This window comes from Lolium rigidum, chromosome 5, assembly GCF_022539505.1.
Source record: "Lolium rigidum isolate FL_2022 chromosome 5, APGP_CSIRO_Lrig_0.1, whole genome shotgun sequence".
In the NCBI taxonomy this organism is placed as follows: Eukaryota; Viridiplantae; Streptophyta; class Magnoliopsida; order Poales; family Poaceae; genus Lolium; species Lolium rigidum.
Genome location: NC_061512.1, coordinates 157747435 through 157764719, shown reverse-complemented (window position 1 = coordinate 157764719; position 17285 = coordinate 157747435). Strand labels below are relative to the sequence as shown.

Sequence of the window (17285 nt, the reverse complement as noted above, 5' to 3'; positions counted from 1 at the left end):
GCTGCTCGCGCTCGCCTTCGTGCTGGGCAACTCCTACCGCGTGCTGCTCCGCGCCGGCCCCGACGACAACGCCTCCTGCGGGCGCGAGCTGCACCTCCGCGTGGACGCCGGCCACGACCGCCTCGTCCTCGCCACCCTCGCCGCCGGCACGCTCCTCATCGCGGCGCGGATGGCGGTCGACGCCGCCGAGGGAAACGCCGTCGCCGCCGCTCGTGCCGCCGCCGCCGTGAAGGGCATCAGCTCCGTCGTCGCCGCTGCACGAGCCAGGGCCTTCGACGCCGACGACGGCGAGGCCGCGGCCGCCGCCGCGAGGGGTATCGGGTCCGTCGCCGCACGGTGGAAGAGGCTCTCCCTGCGCGCGCTGCTCCTCCTCGCCGTCGGGCTCTCCCTCGCCGCGTCCTTCCTCGCCGTTGCCGTCTTCGAGGACGGCTTCCTCCACAGGACCGGCTGCCCCGCCGTCGACGGCTGGGTCGGCCCCACCTCGCCCGTGGCCGTGGCGCTGATGGCTCTGCTGGCGCTTCTGCACGGCGCCGTCGCGTGGGTGGCCGTGTCCAAGGACTAGCTAGGCCATCGTCGATCCGTCTGCGCGTTCGTAGCTATCTACTAGGTCGTCGTGGTGAGGTAGCCAAGCGGTGGTGTGCAATGGTAATCGTTGTATTAGGGCAAGCGTGTTAATCTCCAAATCGATTTCTCCGGGTGTCGTCAGTGATCGATGTTAACTTAGGAAGTGCGTGCGTGCGTGCCGTTGGGACTTGGAAGATGAAGTATGATCGTAGTAGTCTTATTTAAAAAATGGCATCACAATCCTGTGTTCTCTTTTGCCGTATTTTTCATGTTCTACCCATTCGTGATCTATTGCTCCTATTTCAGCTCGAAATTAAAACATGGTTGGAATCTGGGCTATACACTACCTCACGTGCAAGCATTGGCGGCACTTTTTATGCGGGCACTTTGCAAAGCCGCCTCTAATTTTATGTTTAGCGGCAGTTTTTTATGGGTGCCAACAATTCCTCCTCAATTAACGGCAAATTAATGAAGTGCCTCTAATATTTCGGCAATCGGCGGCACTCCTGAAAAAATGCCCCTAATATAATGCTAATTACCGGCAGTTAGCAAAAGTGCCGGCACTATGTTTGCAGATAACCCCTCGAAATATTTAGGTTATGCGTGTTTAGTCCCCAGCCAGACCTCCTGTCTCTCTCTCTCTCTCATTCTCTCATCGCACACGCACGCGACGTGCTACGCCGCCGCCGCCACCGCCACCCACGGCTCTGGCCGTCGCCGACCGCCTCCGCCGCTGCGGATCGCCGATCCAGCTCCACGCGGGTCTTCTCCCTAGATTCCCCGTCGCCGTGACGCTTCTATCCTCCCGTGCGCGCCCCCACGACAAACCCTAGTAGTGCGGCTCGTGGTTCGCCGGCGCGGCCGCCTCCCCTTCACCGCCGCCGTGACGCTTCTCTCCTCCCGTGCGCGCCCCCACGGAAAACCCTAGTAGCGGCTCGGGGTTCGCCGGCGCGGCCGCCTCCCCTTCACCGCATCTTCGGCTGCGCTCCCCTCTGACAACTTCGACTTCTAATGTCGTCCACGACCTCGCTCCGTCCTCCGATTCTATGGCTGCTCCAGCCCGACGCATACGACCACGTGCAGGTTCTCCGCATCGACCACGTCGCTCCCATGCTCATGGCCGCCTTCCCTTCCCATTCTCGCAGGATCTGGCTTCTCCAGTTCGAGGATGTGGTGGTGGTGCTGCTGCTGCTCCACTACTACATCACGGCGGAGGTTTAACCGCACCGCCACACTGGTCGCCTCTCCGACGTCTACGATCAGGTAGCCCCTCGGTTCCCCTGCAGTTCTTATTCAGCTACTATACCACTATAGTCATGTTTGATTACTTTTTATAATTCACTATCCAAGAGGGAAGAATACCTTTGCAGTTCTTATTCAGCTACTGTACCACTATAGTCATGTTTGATTACTCTTTGTGATTCACTATCCAAGAGGGAAGAATATTTAGGTAATTTAGGAATTTCGGTAGTCCTGTCATACCCACATTTTCCTGATGCAATTGATAGTGTAGTTCGAAGTCTGGAGGAGTCTTCTGTATTAAGATCTGCAGGCTGTACCTAGATAATCTAGGCTGTTCTGTTGATTTCGGTTCCTTGCGGTTCATGTTGATATCAATTCTTATCATGGTCCCACTCGATTTCTTTTTCTCAGGTTCTTAAGATTCTATTATGGGTTTTGCTTTCCCTATTCTAGAGGCAGTGATGTTAATTACCTGGCCTGTAGCAGCCTAGAAGTATCAAAACACAACAATTAGCTGCAGTATATATATTCACACGCTTCTATGTTAACACTGATTGATTGAAACTCTGACTGTGATTTGTCTCGCAAAATTGTACAATGTATTTCTGTTTCACATTTGTGTGCGTGCATACTGCATAATCAAATTTGGCTGTGGTATTTTACTTTCTAGAAGAAGCGTTGTCTTCAGATAATTCACAACATGCAGCATATGAGTAGTCACTGTGCAGTTTAGTGCAAAAATTTGGACAACGGGGTGTTAAATAATCAGTTATTTTCCTGCATCATATTGAAACTATTGTGTCACTTGCTGCTTTGACTGCTTATAGAAGTACCTGCCGCCGCGCCTACGCTGGAGAATGACGGTGGTAATTCAACATGAAACTTTATCTATGGTGATATCCTTATCCCAAACATACTGAACGAATGAGTAAAATTCCTAGTTGAGTTGGTAAGATATATCCATGTAGGGAGCATTGGCTAGAGATACTAACATACTCCTAAGCAGTATAGTTGATAGGATTGACTTTCCTAAGCAGTACCTGAACTGTATACTTCAACTAATTAGCATGAATATATTTTCTTAACCCAAACAAAACCAATGTCACTCCTATGGATCATCATGAATTTACGTGCTATTTTTTTTGCTTTTCAATGAAGATAGCAATTATATGATAATCATGTAAAGATAATTGCATCTGTGATGTTGATCTGCGGATCTGAAAGCTCTCAAATTTTATGGTTTACAATGCTTGAGTTATGATGTTTGTTTTCTCTCTATCCTGCCTACAGAATTTTGAAGATCAACCAACTCACTGAACCCATCCCTTCTACATTGTCCTGAATTCCAAATGTCAAAACCTTGTGAGTATCTTAGTCCATTTCTTTCTCATGTCTACTCATTCTGGGATTCTTGGCCAAACTTGATGCGCTGTTTAACTATGTTCCTGTTTTTTTCACCTATCCTTGTGTCTTGCAGTATGCATATATTACACGATTTTTTATTATTATTGAGCAATTTCTTTTCAGCCTGATGTATTTTTCTTGCAATTAAATGTACCACTATTTTCTTCGTGCGTGTGAGGACGGCCTATGCCTCCACTCTGCCTCCGACGAGGTGCCACCATGGAGGCGGAGGGGGCGACGGCGGGAAGGGAGATCTCCTAGGTCTTCCTCTTCGGGCAGAAGGCGGCACTGTCCTCCGCCTGCTCCTCGAGCGGCAGCGCCGGAGGGGGAGACGGCTAAGGAGCTCCCCGACCTGGCCCTGTTCCTCGCCCAGGTCGTGCCCTTTTACCCGGATGGCCTGGACGATTTGGTCAACCAGATTGGGGGCCTTCGAGACCTATGATGTCTAGGGCAACATGCCTTCTGTCCCGCCCGCCGTCATCGACTCCATCTGCAGCTCTGCGAGGGCCCCGAGCACGAGGTCACCTCGGGCCGTCGAGAGCTAGGTATGGATAATTATGCCCCTCTCTGTATATTGTTTAGAGGATCAAAGTGATTCCTTCGTCTTTGCATTGGTGATGCTTGATGTGATTTTCGGCAATGTTGTGGGGAAATTTTTGCTCGCAATTGCAAGTACATTGTATATGATTGGTTGATTTTGCAGATCATTGTTACTCCATGGCTGAGAGGAGAGATTCCTGTTGCATAGTTAGCACTATACTATAATAGATCACATGATTAGTCCACCTACAAAAGTGATGCCATAAACTTGTTAATTTGGTATATGTAAAGTGAGTTGTCTGAATTTGTGAACATGTTATCTCTCTGTTGTTTGCTAAGAAATTCAACTGTAGCTTTTACTGGCTAGGCTAGTTGATTCTATGTAGTTCCCTTGTGTTTGAGATTTCAGAATATAGACAGAGATTGAGCTAAATGCCCCAGTCCAGGAGCTAGTTGACATTGGCACCCAAAGGTGGTATTTCTCTCTTTGGTCATGCTCTACTGCTAGACAATTGATCACTATGTGCTATATTTTCTTAATGCTGTGAGAGAAATTCAGTATTCATATCAATTGTTTATGTTGAGGTAGACATCTATCGAGGCATCCTAGCTACTAGCTGATCTCTCTACTGTTACTACTCTTTACCATGTGTTGATTCTTTCTCTTCCCGTTGGTGGATCAGCCCATCCAGATTCAAAAATTGTTGTGACTGGTTCTGACTAAGCTCCTGCCATCTACCTGTTTGATGTTATGCCCATAAGAACTAAAAGATCTAATTTCTTCAGGTTTGTTTGTGGGATTTTGAGAGCTACGGCAATAGTAAATTGGCAGTACATGTAAATACATCTGGTTCAAGATTGTTTTGTTGATTTTGATTTGGTGACTTTTATCTTGCTATAGGCAGTGTCGTGTAGCTCCAGCTGCTGGATATGGTTCACCTTGGAGTGGTTCTGATACACGAGGTTATTAAGAGAGTTTTGATGTCTTATGTTGGTTTTAGAGTGTGGTGCCTTAGATCATCGTGATGCTTATTTTTGGCGTGTTTTTAGGTAAATTTGATGCAAAGACAGAGCACAGTCCGTAACTACAAGGTTCTCTAGGATGTATTCAAACAAGCTGTCGATAAGAAAGGTACCGCCTCTCGGCCTTTCCATTTTTCCTTTGGTCCATGAATTGCTCATGATTTAATTTTGCAATTGTCTTGTATGCAAACATCGTGTTGAGATTTAACCTAGAACACATTCCTGATGTTAGTAAATGGTAATGGTTAAATAATCATTTCACAGTGTAGATCGACTATGTATGACTATCCATGTTGTAGATTGGTTCATCATAATTTTGGACAAGAGAGATTTGTTCTCATGCTTTCAAGTTGTGATCTCTATCCCTAATTCTGATGTTGGAAGCATTGCAACCATAAGAGGTTTTTCTGTTTTTTTCTGTCCAGTCTGTTAACTATGACTCTGTATTGATTATCTACAGATGGAGATTTTGATGATAAATCATATGACAGGTTCTCCAATCTCCCAACTGCGAAAGATGTGCACATAATTGAATACTAGGATCTTCCCCAAGCATATGTGGTTAGTTAGCATAAATTTCAGGTGATCCTCCTGCTAGATAGGTCCAATTGTTCCGTTAATTTTCATTCTCTATCCTCCATCTGGTAGCAAGTACTTGGCATTTATAGACTTTCTCTTTGCTCAGGCTGTATGCTCTTCTTTACTGAAGTGGGAGAAATACGGTTCTCAGATAAACTTCGATGTTTAATACACTGCTCTTATATTTCATCGATAAATACACCAAGATTTGTATTTTTGTGTCCTGTAACTAACATTATGATGGCACTGTCAGATCCATGCCTCCTCGCACACTCACCGAGACATCTTCGCAGTACGTACACAGTTTCAGTGTCCAAACTCATATTTTAGGTCTCTTTTGCTAAAATCTTCTTGGTTCTCAGCACTGGTACTACAAAGCATAATCCAGTTTAGTGTAAGTTTCTACTATTTTCAAGTAATTTGATCCCATGAATTCAAGTACTGTGGATATCATGCTGATGTTACCACATAGTTCCCAGTTTAGCCCAGGAGGTAACCTGCCATGGTGTTCTTATTTTTGTGTGCAGAAAGAAGCACGTTACAGATTAGGAAGTCCCACTCTTTTTTTAGGCCAGCGGTGATTGCATAGGATTTTCTCTGAGAAACCTGAGAAAACTTACCTTAGTTTGCGCCTCTTGGTTTCCTAATTCTGTTTTGTTCTTTCTGACTTAAAACTGAACTAGAGAAATTGAATCTGGTCAGAGATAGAGTATGAAGGTGATGGTACAAAAGTTGCACGACCACTATAAGTTAAGTCAAATGCTTAATTTGGCTTCCTTTACTTGGTAGCATGATCGAGTGTTAGCACATTATCCACCAAAATTTGATCTTTGAATTCTCTGATCTTCTGATCATACAAACTGCAATTAGATTCAGGTAATGAAGAAAGTGGAAAGAAATTCTGCAACGAATTTGTTTTTTACCTTAGATATGCTATTTGGGCTGGTCCTTTCGGTGGATTTTTTTCTCCTACTAGTAATTGTGCACGTGCCACGCACGTGTAATCGTGAGAAGGTTGTATTAAGTATCATAGCATATATTTTGTTTGCATTTTTTTTGAATTCCACCCTACTTCAGTGAGTTACATTTTTGTAGCTTTCTTCATCTACATCTTCTTTTAGTTCTAAATGCTAAACTTTGGGCCTACAGAAACCACTCATCAGTAAGCCACCAATTTAATTAAGGAAAACTTGTAGAATACTATTTGAAACAACAACCAAGCACAGTGAACTTTAGGCTCTTTTACTTCTTGCACGCTCCATTGCAGATCCAAGCACAGTTATTCTATGGGTGTTTTACCTTCATATTTACTATCAAAAGGATGAAGGACTTGGAACATTTTCGGTTAAGCTGCAGGAGGGTGGGTGGAGGGCGGAGGGCGCGCTCACCGGTGCTCTGGCATCATGCTCGACGAGGAAGAGGGCTTGGCGTCGGGGACGTGAACCTGGTTGTGGCGTCGGATGCATGGCGCAGCTGGCGCAACTTCCTATGGCTGCACGACGAGGCATTTGGCCGCGCAGCGAGGCAGGGCCCAAACTCCATGACAACTTTCTTCCTCGGCGGCAGATGAACCCTGTTGTTCATGATGAGGAGATCAACCCTGTTGTGTATTTTATCTAATGGTTTCAAACCATGTTGTTCATGATGTGGAGATGAACCCTGTTGGTCATGTAAGTTAGATGCCTGGATTGTGAATCCTTGAATGTTTCAAAATGTTGGTTTCAAACCTAGATTGCTTGGAAATATTGGTTTTAAACATTGCTTGACTTCTTGAGTGCGATGTATGCTTGATTGTAGATTGCTTGAATGTTTGCATGCAGTATAGCAACTTTAAAAATGCCTAAGAAAATAATCAGCGGCACCAGAATTAAAAGCCTGAAAAAGTAATTGTAGGCATCCTTTAAAAGTGCCGGCAAAAAGTTTAGATGGTATCCCTAGAAAAGTGCCAGTAAAAAGATTTCGTGACATTTTTCGAAAAGTGCCGGTAAAAAGATTCTATGGCATTTTCGGAAAGTGCCAGCAAAAAGATTCCATGGCATCTTTCAAAAGTGCCGGCAATACTAACTAGCGGCATTTTTGGAAGTGCCTTAAAATATAATTAACGGCACTTTTCTAAAAATGCCGGCAAAGACCTACCTCTACTGGAATAAACGCAGCACTTTTTTTTGTGCCTTGAAAAATCTTTGCCGGCACTTTTGGTGCCTTTGCCGGCACTTTTTTGTGCCGGCAATTTGGGTACCTGACGCAGTGATATGGATATACGCATGCGATCAATCCATTGTCTCCGTACCAAGCACGTACAGATCAGCGATCGATACATAGACACGTTGATCTATGTTCAACCAGTTGACAGAGAGATTGACTGGTTTCCTGCCGCTCTTGGATGTTGTGGATCATTCATATCGGTGGCGTACTCTGTCTGCTGGACAAACTTGCCTTTTGCTGCGCTGCTAACAGTCAGCCTGCCAACCTGTTTGACCGTCCAAATTCCAACTCTCTCCTCGTTGCAGCCGCGGATACACGGCAACAGATGTTGATTTTTGAAATTTGAACGATGGAAGGAGGTAATTGCTGCCTCTGTCCATAAAAAGATGTTACAAGTTTATGTAAATTTAGATGTATCTAGGCACCATTTACTCTGCAGATATACCCAAACTTAAACAAATCTTCGACATCCTTTTAAAGTCGGAAGAAGTACGGTTCTCTAATGTTTTGTTGACTTGCTTATTTATCCGCTCATTGTTTTTGGCTCACCACTTTGTACACTATCATATCTCTAGAAGACACAATATGAAGAAAAGAGAAACAGAAATTTGAAAAGGGTTGGTTATCGAATTACAAAAGGAAAACAGAAAATGTTAAACCGGCATGATTAACACAATTCACCTAGGAGGGTTGAGAAGCGGAGATGCTCCCAGGCGAGGCGACTCCGCCCACCTCCTCCCCGCGTCCGGCGGCGGCCTCCTCCACCCCTCCGGCCGCCGGGCGGCCGGCCGCCCCCGTTCCCCAGGTTCGTCTCTCCCCCCAGGCTCCGTGGTTCCTCTCGGAGGAGCGGAGGCGCTCTCTCCTCCAGGGATCCACCCTCGTCTCCGATCCAGATCGGGATCGGGCCACCACGCCGCCGTCGATCTCTCCGGCCCGCTCGGTGGGGCGGGCGGCCTCCTGCGACTCCGAGTTCGTGCCGGACTCCGCGCCTACCTCAGTCAAAGCGACGCCGCCCCCCCCTCTGCTTCGTCTCTCAAGGGGTTGACCGTCGCCCCCGCCATTAATGCGGCCGGTGGAGCGGGCGCCTTCAATGCCCCGCTGCTCCGTTCCATCGTCATTGCCCCGGCCACCTACCTTCGTCAAGGCACGTCCACTCCACCCGCGGCGCCCCCCTTCCGAGACGATGAGGGATGGGTCTCTGCCACGCCGCGGCGCCGCTCGCGACGGGACGACTCTTCATGGCGCAATGAAGGAAGGGCGCCCCCGTCGGCTTTGCGCCTATCCCAGGCCGAGGCAGCTGCCATCCGCTTCAAAAAGAGGACCGACGGCCTCTGTGCCCGTTGTCTCGCGCCCGCGCACCACCACCTCGCCTCCGCTTGTCGTGATAAAGTTAGGTGCCTCCCCTGCAACCTCTCCGGCCACAAAGAGCGCACCTGCCCTCTCCGCCTCGCCAAGCGCGCCGCCAAGAGACGACCAGGGGCTCAGGCTCTACCCAACCACGCCCGCGCCCCTCGTCCTCGTCTCCCTCCGCTCCGGGCGCCCGTTCGTGGGCTGCTATCGTCGCCGCTCCTTCGCCAGCCGCTGTCGGAACGCCACCTCCCACGCCGGTCGCCGCCCTGCCTCCTCCCCCACCCATGGCTCTCAGTGGCATCGGCTCCACCGCGACGCGGCCCGAGGAGGACACCGTCATCATCGCTACTTCCTTCGAGATGGACCAGGAGATGAAAAACTGGGAGGCTACCGCAGCCATCGGCTGGGTCGTCAACGGCAACCGCAAGATTGAAGCCAAAGCCATCGACCGTGCCATCCGGAAGGAGTTCCGCCTCAGCCACCGCGACCTCAGCGTCTGCCCCCATCAGCCGGTGCAGTTCCTCCTCAAATTCGAGCACAAGGCCCACTGCACGGAGGTGCTCAAGCGCGGGCGTATCAAGGCCGACAATGCCTTGATCCAGCTGCGGCCATGGCGCCCGCTCGAGCACGCGTTCGGGGCCGCCATGTCCTTCCGCGTCCGCCTCTGCCTCGAGGGTGTCCCTGCTTACGGCCTTACACCGTATGTCGCCGAGCGCATCATCGGCCGCCGCTGCTCCTTCGACCGGCTGGACGACTCTTCCGCGCTGCTGACCAGCGCCAGGTCCCTCGATGTTTGGGCTTGGACGGCGAACCCCAGCTCCATTCCCAAGATGGTTTGGCTCACCTTCACCAGCAGGGGCACCGGCGGCTTGGCCTCCGAGGTCTTCGTCCACGAGGTTCGCCCCACCGGCAGCAAGCGCGGCGCCACTTTCCGCATCATCGTGCACCTGGACAAGATGGAGGATTACAGCACGGCGCCGCTCGACTTCTTTGGCTCCAGCACCGATGCCGCCGCATTCCGTCCTACGCCGGTAAGCTTTGACTGGCATTACCTCACCGTCGATGGACTGCCCCCTACGCCCATGCAGAATGAAGAAGACGACGAGGTCCTGGCGCGCGCGGCGGCCCTTGCTCGACGGGGTCGTGGCGGCCCACGTGATGATCACCCGCGCGTGCACCCACGTCGGGATGATCGCGACGACGACCGTGACCGCGACGACGCGGCTCGTAGGGATAGGAGGAGCCTCGGCGATCGCTGGGGCACGGACGGGAGCTTCCGCCGGGAGCGGACTCGCTCTCCCCGCCGCCGCGACGGTGGACACGGTGGCCACGGGCGCCGCCACGACCCCGACATCGACATGACGGATGCACCACCGGTGCCTCCACCTACGGCCTGGACCGAGTACAGCGGCGAGCTGCGTGCCTTCATCGCGGAGCAAGGCGCATTGCTGCGTTCTGAGCTCTTGACTTGCCTCAAGGAGGCTGTGGCGCCCATTCTGGCCGAGTCGGCGGCGCTACGCGCATGGCAGGGACGTGCCATCTCCTTCATCGGCAAGGCCTGCGGGCCTCTGCCGCCTCCGCAGCCGTCCCAGGTGCCAACCATGGGCACCATCTGCTCCGACGACCTTGATGGCACCCCTCAAAGCTTCGAGGTGGACGCGGGCCTCACAAACCAGACGCCTTTCGTCGACGACGGCGCGATCCTGGGGCAGCTGGAGCTGCTGCATCTCTCCTCTCCCATTCAGGAGATCGACGGGGCCTTGGGCTTGGCCTCGCCCATCCTCTCGACGCTGCCGGCCTCGCCGGTCGTGGGGACTGAAGCCTGGGACGACGCGGCTCACTTGACGGTCTCCAGGGAGACTGCGTCACCGATCCTCTCGCCGATGCCTAGCCTGCCGAGCCCAGGGCAGAGGCCCACGGCTACTCCTCCAGGCCTTGGCCTGGCCTGCTCCATCGTTGCTGGGGACCCTGTCCAGGACGCCGTCGCTGTTGCACCTCTGCAGGAGTTCCTGGCGTCGGTCACTGGGCCGGTGCTCCAGCCTCTGCTTGGCACGCCCGCTCCACGGCAGAAGAAGACGCGCGCCATCGCTGTTGGATCGCCGCGACGCAGTGGCCGTATCGCCATCAAGAAGAAGGCGCGACAGCTCAGCGAGGGCTCCATTGCCATCCAGGAGCTCGTCGCCAAGGTCTGCGGAATTCTGGCCCCGGCCGCTTCATTCGACGCTGCATCCGCCATCGCCTACCAACAGATGTTCCAGAACGCACCGCTCGCCGCGTCCGCGATCAAGGCGCTTGAAGCCCTTGTCAAGCAGGTCAAGAAAGTGAAGAAGAAGGCACCGGCCGCTGCCTTGGCCAAACCTGTGATCTCTGGTGCTGATGATTAGTGCCCCCTCTTCGGGCTGTTGCATTGGCCTTTTGGCCTGTGTTTGTATCCCTGGGCATGTGCCCCGTAGCTTCTGCTCGGCTCCTCTACGTTTTCGCTACTGTACTCGCTCCACTGCAAACAAAGACATCGCCTCTACTGCTTCTTCGGGTCATGTTTTGCCTTCTGAGCGCCCCGTCCACCACGTGTTTGCTTGTTTCCTTTAATGGATCAAAGCTGTGTAAACATCCTCGGCTGGAACCCTCGCGGGTTAAATGACAAAGTGCGCCGCGATGCGGTACGAGACCTGGTTAAAGATACCCGAGCCACCATCGTCTGTCTCCAGGAGACCAAGCTCGCTGTGGTGGATGATGCTATCATCACCTACACGCTCGGACCGTCTTTCGCCGCGGGCTACGCCTTCCTTCCCTCCTTAGGAACCCGCGGCGGCATGATCATCGCTTGCTCCGACGCTCACTTCTCCATCTCGGACGTCCACGCCACTACCTCCACGCTTTCGGCCACCATAAAGTCTTGCAACGACGGTTCGGAGTGGTCGATCACTTGTGTCTACGGACCTCAGGGCTTCCAGGATAAGCTCGCTTTCATTGACGAGTTACGTAGCCTCCGACCTTTCGTCCGTGATTCCTGGCTCATTTTGGGGGATTTCAACCTCATCACCAAAGCGTCTGACAAGAACAACTTGAATATAAATCTTCGTCTCATCGGCAAATTCAGAGCAGCCAGGGACTTCCTCGAATTAAAAGATATGCGCATGGATGGGCGACGCTTCACTTGGTCAAATGCCCAAGCCGACCATGTGCTCACGAAGATCGACCACGTTTTCTTCTCAACTGAGTGGGATGCTGCGTTCCCAAACGCCTACCTTCAAGCTATCACCTCGGCGTGTTCGGATCACGCCCCCCTCTTCCTTCAAGGCAATGTGGCGAGCCAAAGAAAGCCTTCCTTTAAGTTTGAGGAGTTCTGGCTTAGCATGCACGGCTTCAAAGAGACTGTCTCCGCCGCCTGGAACAAGCTGGTTCTTGCATCTGATCCCATCCGTCGTGTCCACATAAAGCTCTCCAGGACCGCCAAGGCGCTGAAAAGTGGCAACGCGAAAGTGTGGGCGACTTGCGTACTCAAATCGCCACGGCCGAGGAGATCATTTGGCGCCTCGACCAGGCTGAAGAGTCTAGGCCCCTCTCGGTAGGGGAATGATACGTCTCCGACGTATCGATAATTTCTTATGTTCCATGCCACATTATTGATGATATCTACATGTTTTATACATACTTTATGTCATATTTATGCGTTTTCCGGAACTAACCTATTGACGAGATGCCGAAGGGCCGGTTCCTGTTTTCGATGTTTTTGGTTCCAGAAATCCTAGTAAGGAAATATTCTCGGAATCGGACGAAATCAAGGCCCGGCATCCTATTTTTCCACGAAGCTTCCGGAACACCCGAGAGTCGCCGGGGGGGCCACTGGGCCCCCAGATGACAGGGCGGCGCGGCCTAGGGGGGGCGCGCCCCTAGTGTGTCACCGCCTCGTCGCCCCTCCGACTCCGCCTCTTCGCCTATAAAAAGGTCCCTGACCTAAAACTTCGATACGGAAAAGCCACGGTACGAGAAACCTTCCAGAGCCGCCGCCATCGCGAAGCCAAGATCCGGGGACGGGAGTCTCGTTCCGGCACGCCGCCGGGACGGGGAAGTGCCCCCGGAAGGCTCCTCCATCGACACCACCGCCATCTCCATCAACGTTGCTGTCTCCCATGAGGAGGGAGTAGTTCTCCATCAAGGCTCGGGGCTGTACCGGTAGCTATGTGGTTAATCTCTCTCCTATGTACTTCAATACAATGATCTCATGAGCTGCCTTACATGATTGACACTAGTAGGAAAAGCCTCATCAGTGGCGCACGAAAATTTGATTCTGTGGCGCACGGGTGGTGCGCCACAGAAACGTCGCCACAAAAATAAGCTACGTGGCGCACCCGGTCGTGCGCCACGGAAATAAGGTTTCGTGGCGCACCGGACCGAGTGCGCCACGAAATAAGTAGTTCCGTGGCGCATGTGATGTAGCTGCGCCACGAAAACAGGTGCGCCACGGAATTATTTTTGGTGCGCCACGGAACTATCTACGGGTATACTCGATTTTGTGCTCCCTGGTGTATTATACGGGTTTTATACTGGTTTTATACACCGTATACAGAGTTATATACTGATATAATATAGACAGATATAATATGGACATATATAATCATCACATCATCATCACATTACTTAGAGCCCGATCGAGTTATACATATAGCTCCATACAACTCATAATCCATGCAAATTAAGAAAGTTCTCATCATCTCTAGATACAAACGAAGTGACACCGGCCGCCGCCTACACTAGGATGAAATAGAGTACCGCCGCGACGATGGTGAGCAAGAGCGAGAGCACAAGGAAGGTCTTCATCTTGCTCTTGTTCGCTTGGTGCGCCCTCCACTTGGCAACCGCCTCGTGTCTAGTCGGGTACCCTTTGTAGCGAGCTTGCCGCCGAACTTGTGCACCTGTTTCTTGCACTCCTCCCACTCCTCGTACACTCCTGGAACCCGCCCCTCGAACACGACGTAGTACGTCATCTCTATGGACACAAGGCATATTAGTATATAACGCAATGGAAAGAGTTAGAGGGTTCACATGCATACATATTCACAAGAATTAAAGCAAGGAAATAATAATAAACCTAAAAGAAATATTGCATCGGTATCACATAAGTAATATGGTTCAACGATAACGACTACAATAGTAATTGAAGTCCAACAACGACGACCACCGTTTCGAGCAAATTAAGCAAGTTTAGTTTACAACACGGTGCAAATTGTCTATCGATTCAAAGTAATGCTAGGCACACCGGCCTCGGTCAACGAGACGTCTTCTTGAGCGGCTCCGGGAACGGCTTGTACAAGTCCTTCGTCGTCCACGTCCTTCCATCACCCCGCTTATGTAGGCGTTCTTTGATATCCCTCTTAGGCAACGCTCTGGCTACGTGTAAGAGCCCCGATCCGTTGGATACATCTTGTAAGATAATTTCCGAGAGCTTTACTTGGATGCGATGGAAGTCTTCTCTAAGATCATCATCACTGATTTCCCTCGACATTTTAATGGGGTCTCGCTTACTAGGTGGCCGAGACATCATCTCTGCATCCTCGACAAACCCTTTAAGGTGATGGAGGACATAGAAGGCCTCCTTAATGCTGCCAGCTGGCTGCTTGATACAAGGGAAGTTGATCACGTGCTTGAACCCGATCTTTTTAGTGTCCGGCCCGATATATTGCCCATTCTTGTCGAAGGTGCCTCCACTTTTGGAGTAGCCAAGGATAGCCTCATCGAGAACACCCCTTATTCTCGTGTAGTCTTTCTTCGTCGTCGTACTCGACGAGTCGAAATACTTGGGCTAGTGACCACTTTGGATCTAGGATGATGAGTGTGCGGTATTTGTCCCTGCTCAACACATGCAATTGAAATGGAATGTTGGAAATGATCGGCAATGGAAGAAATATATAAGAAAGCATAAGTTACGACGGCCGTGAGCGGATGTGTACTTACTCGGGAAAGACGAGCGGAAGAATGGTGTTGCTCTCTTTGTGCATGAGCATGAAGTTCGGAGGTACCGCACCGCCTTGGTCCGTGTCCTTGAGCCGTCCCGGAGCTGGCTATCGCGCATGTAGTAGGGATCCGCTACCGCGATGTGGCGGGGTCTCTCTCTGTTGATCTTCATCCGAAGATTGATCGCGTATAGGCGGACCAAGTTATAGTCGAGCCGTTTCGAGTGAAATAGATTGAAGACGTCCTCGAACGCTATGAAGAAGATATCCGCGGGGTCTTCATTGACGAAGTTACGGTTGGACGGCACCTTGACCGAGAACACCGGGTAATTTGGATCCTTTTCTTTAAGAAGGACGCTCTCTTGATAATGAATAGAGTGCTGCAAAGGGAGCATTTGTCCACTTGCGAGGTGTTCCATGTCCGGAGGCGGTATAGGTTTACCGGCTTCATGACACCGGGGCAAGCCATCCGGTGTAGGTGGTACCATGTCGTCGGCCCGGATCCTCTTAGGAGCAGGCTGGCTCGAAGATGCGCCCTTCTTGGCTCCTCTCTTCCTTCCCTTCTTCACTTGACCTACTGGGGGTGCTTGTGGTGCTGATGGTGGTGCTTCGGGTGCTGGTGGTGCTTCTGAGGTTGCTTGGGGTTGATTTGGGTGGCTCCCCGATGATCGTCTTACGCAGCGTGTTAGGGCTGAAAACGGTAGCGAGCTTGACTTGAGCTGGATTGCCGGCCTCCGGAGGAGTGTCTTGAGAAAGACCCGTGAAGACCGGGCGCTGCTTCGTGGCCGTAGGGGGACGACTAAGTTGATCGCCGTGTGTGCGGAAGGCTTGTTCATCCATAGGAGGCATGTACATATCTTGGCTGCAGGCGCCGGTGTTGATGTAGGCATCGATGTCATCATCATCATCTACATCGTTGCCATCAAGTGGCGCCATGTCTCGGACCTTAGGTGGTGGCGGTTGCGATGCCGCCGCTTGGCGTACCGTGTGTCTAGTAGACGGTCGTTGCGGTAGCGCTCCCAACAAGCTGTTTGTGGCGTCCGGTGGTGACGGCGATCGTCGGTTCCTTCCGGGTGGCGGCGGCGACCGCCGGTTCCTTCGGGGTAGTGGGGGCGGCGACCGCCGTTTCCTTAAGGGTGTCGTCGGCGTCGGCGATCTTGGGCCGGATGATAGGGGAGGTGGCGCCGGTGCTTCTCTTACAACTCGGAAGACCCCCCCGGACGAATCCGGTTCTTCGGCCATTTCATAAGCCATGAGGTGCAATCCCCAAGGGGCAAAACGTCGCCTTCTTCCGTGCCCGGAGGTTGAAAGGGGGATGGCGTAGCGGTACTCCGGCACTACCATTACCAACTTGACCTTCGCCACGTCTTCCGCCAATGTAGCGCCGTGCATAACGCGGGAAGCCATGACATAGCCGCTAGCAACTTCCACCAACTTGCCGCCGGGCTCCACCGTTTGCGAAGTATGCATTGTTCATCCCGAGTCGGGGCGCCATGTTGGGCATCGTGAGATGGCAGTCACGAAAGGCATATATAGTTAAAGAAGATGACGCGAAGGAGTAAGTAATGAGTTTACCTCCTTGATGGCGTCGATCTCGGCTACTGTCGATACAAGGGCGGCGGTTGGGGGCGTCGATGCGACCAGTTGGAGCTGCGGCGGCGGTTGGAGCTGCGGCGGCGGTTGGAGCTGCGGCGGCGTCTGGTGGAGCCCCGACGCCGGCGTCGGGTGGAGCGGCACCGTCGGCGACACGTGGAAGCTTGAGTTGCTGCCGCTAATGCTGGGCACATGTATCGGCCCCACTTGACCTCCCGCATTCCAAGCAGCTAACCCCTCCATCAACCCAGGGGGGATGATCTGCCGGATCTTCTCGTCCAATAACTTGTTCATCATCTCCGTGTTCTCCACAGGCTTTTCGGCCACCAGCTTCTCTAGTGACCCCACCTTCTTCTTCAGCTCCTGAACCTCGGATTTATCCTTAGCCGATGACCTCCTCTCCAGCTTTCTCGTCTTGGCATCCGATCCGTAGTACTCGGATAGCTTCATACTTGTGCCAAAGCCGGACACACGGCCACCCGACGTCGGTGGCTTGTCCGGCTCCCTCTCCTTGTACTTGTTCATCGCCCTGTTGAAAGGCGTGTCCCACGGTTCCGTCGACCCCGGGACGACGGGCCAGCCTTCGTCAACTCTTCATCCTTTAGACAAAGGAACTTAAGGTTAGCCCATTTGGCTTCATTGCCTAATAAGATGAGCGAAATAATATAGAACTATCCTTACCGGGTACTTCTCGAAATCCCTCACGTCTTCGTGATCCGTAATAAATTCCCCGTCTTCCGGTCTAAGTAGTAGCGGGACCGGACAAAGTTCCTAGCCTTGTTCATCCCGGATTTTGTGCCGGGGTTTTCTTTCCCCGGACGTACCATCTCG

At 51.9% G+C, this 17285-nt stretch overlaps 2 long non-coding RNA genes across 3 annotated transcripts; both read left to right on the top strand.

Moving 5' to 3' along the window:
• The first annotated feature begins 1483 nt into the window (after positions 1-1483).
• LOC124652876 lies at positions 1484-4818 on the top strand. Its single transcript, XR_006987773.1, has 3 exons — positions 1484-1827; positions 3097-4713; positions 4801-4818. It is a non-coding gene; the product is annotated as an uncharacterized LOC124652876 (long non-coding RNA).
• Positions 4819-4827: 9 nt separating this feature from the next.
• LOC124652875 lies at positions 4828-5785 on the top strand. Of its 2 annotated transcripts, XR_006987772.1 has the most exons (3): positions 4828-4882; positions 5234-5355; positions 5459-5785. It is a non-coding gene; the product is annotated as an uncharacterized LOC124652875 (long non-coding RNA). The 2 variants fall into 2 exon arrangements; XR_006987771.1 differs by having other exon boundaries at positions 5234-5785.
• The last annotated feature ends 11500 nt before the right edge of the window (positions 5786-17285 follow it).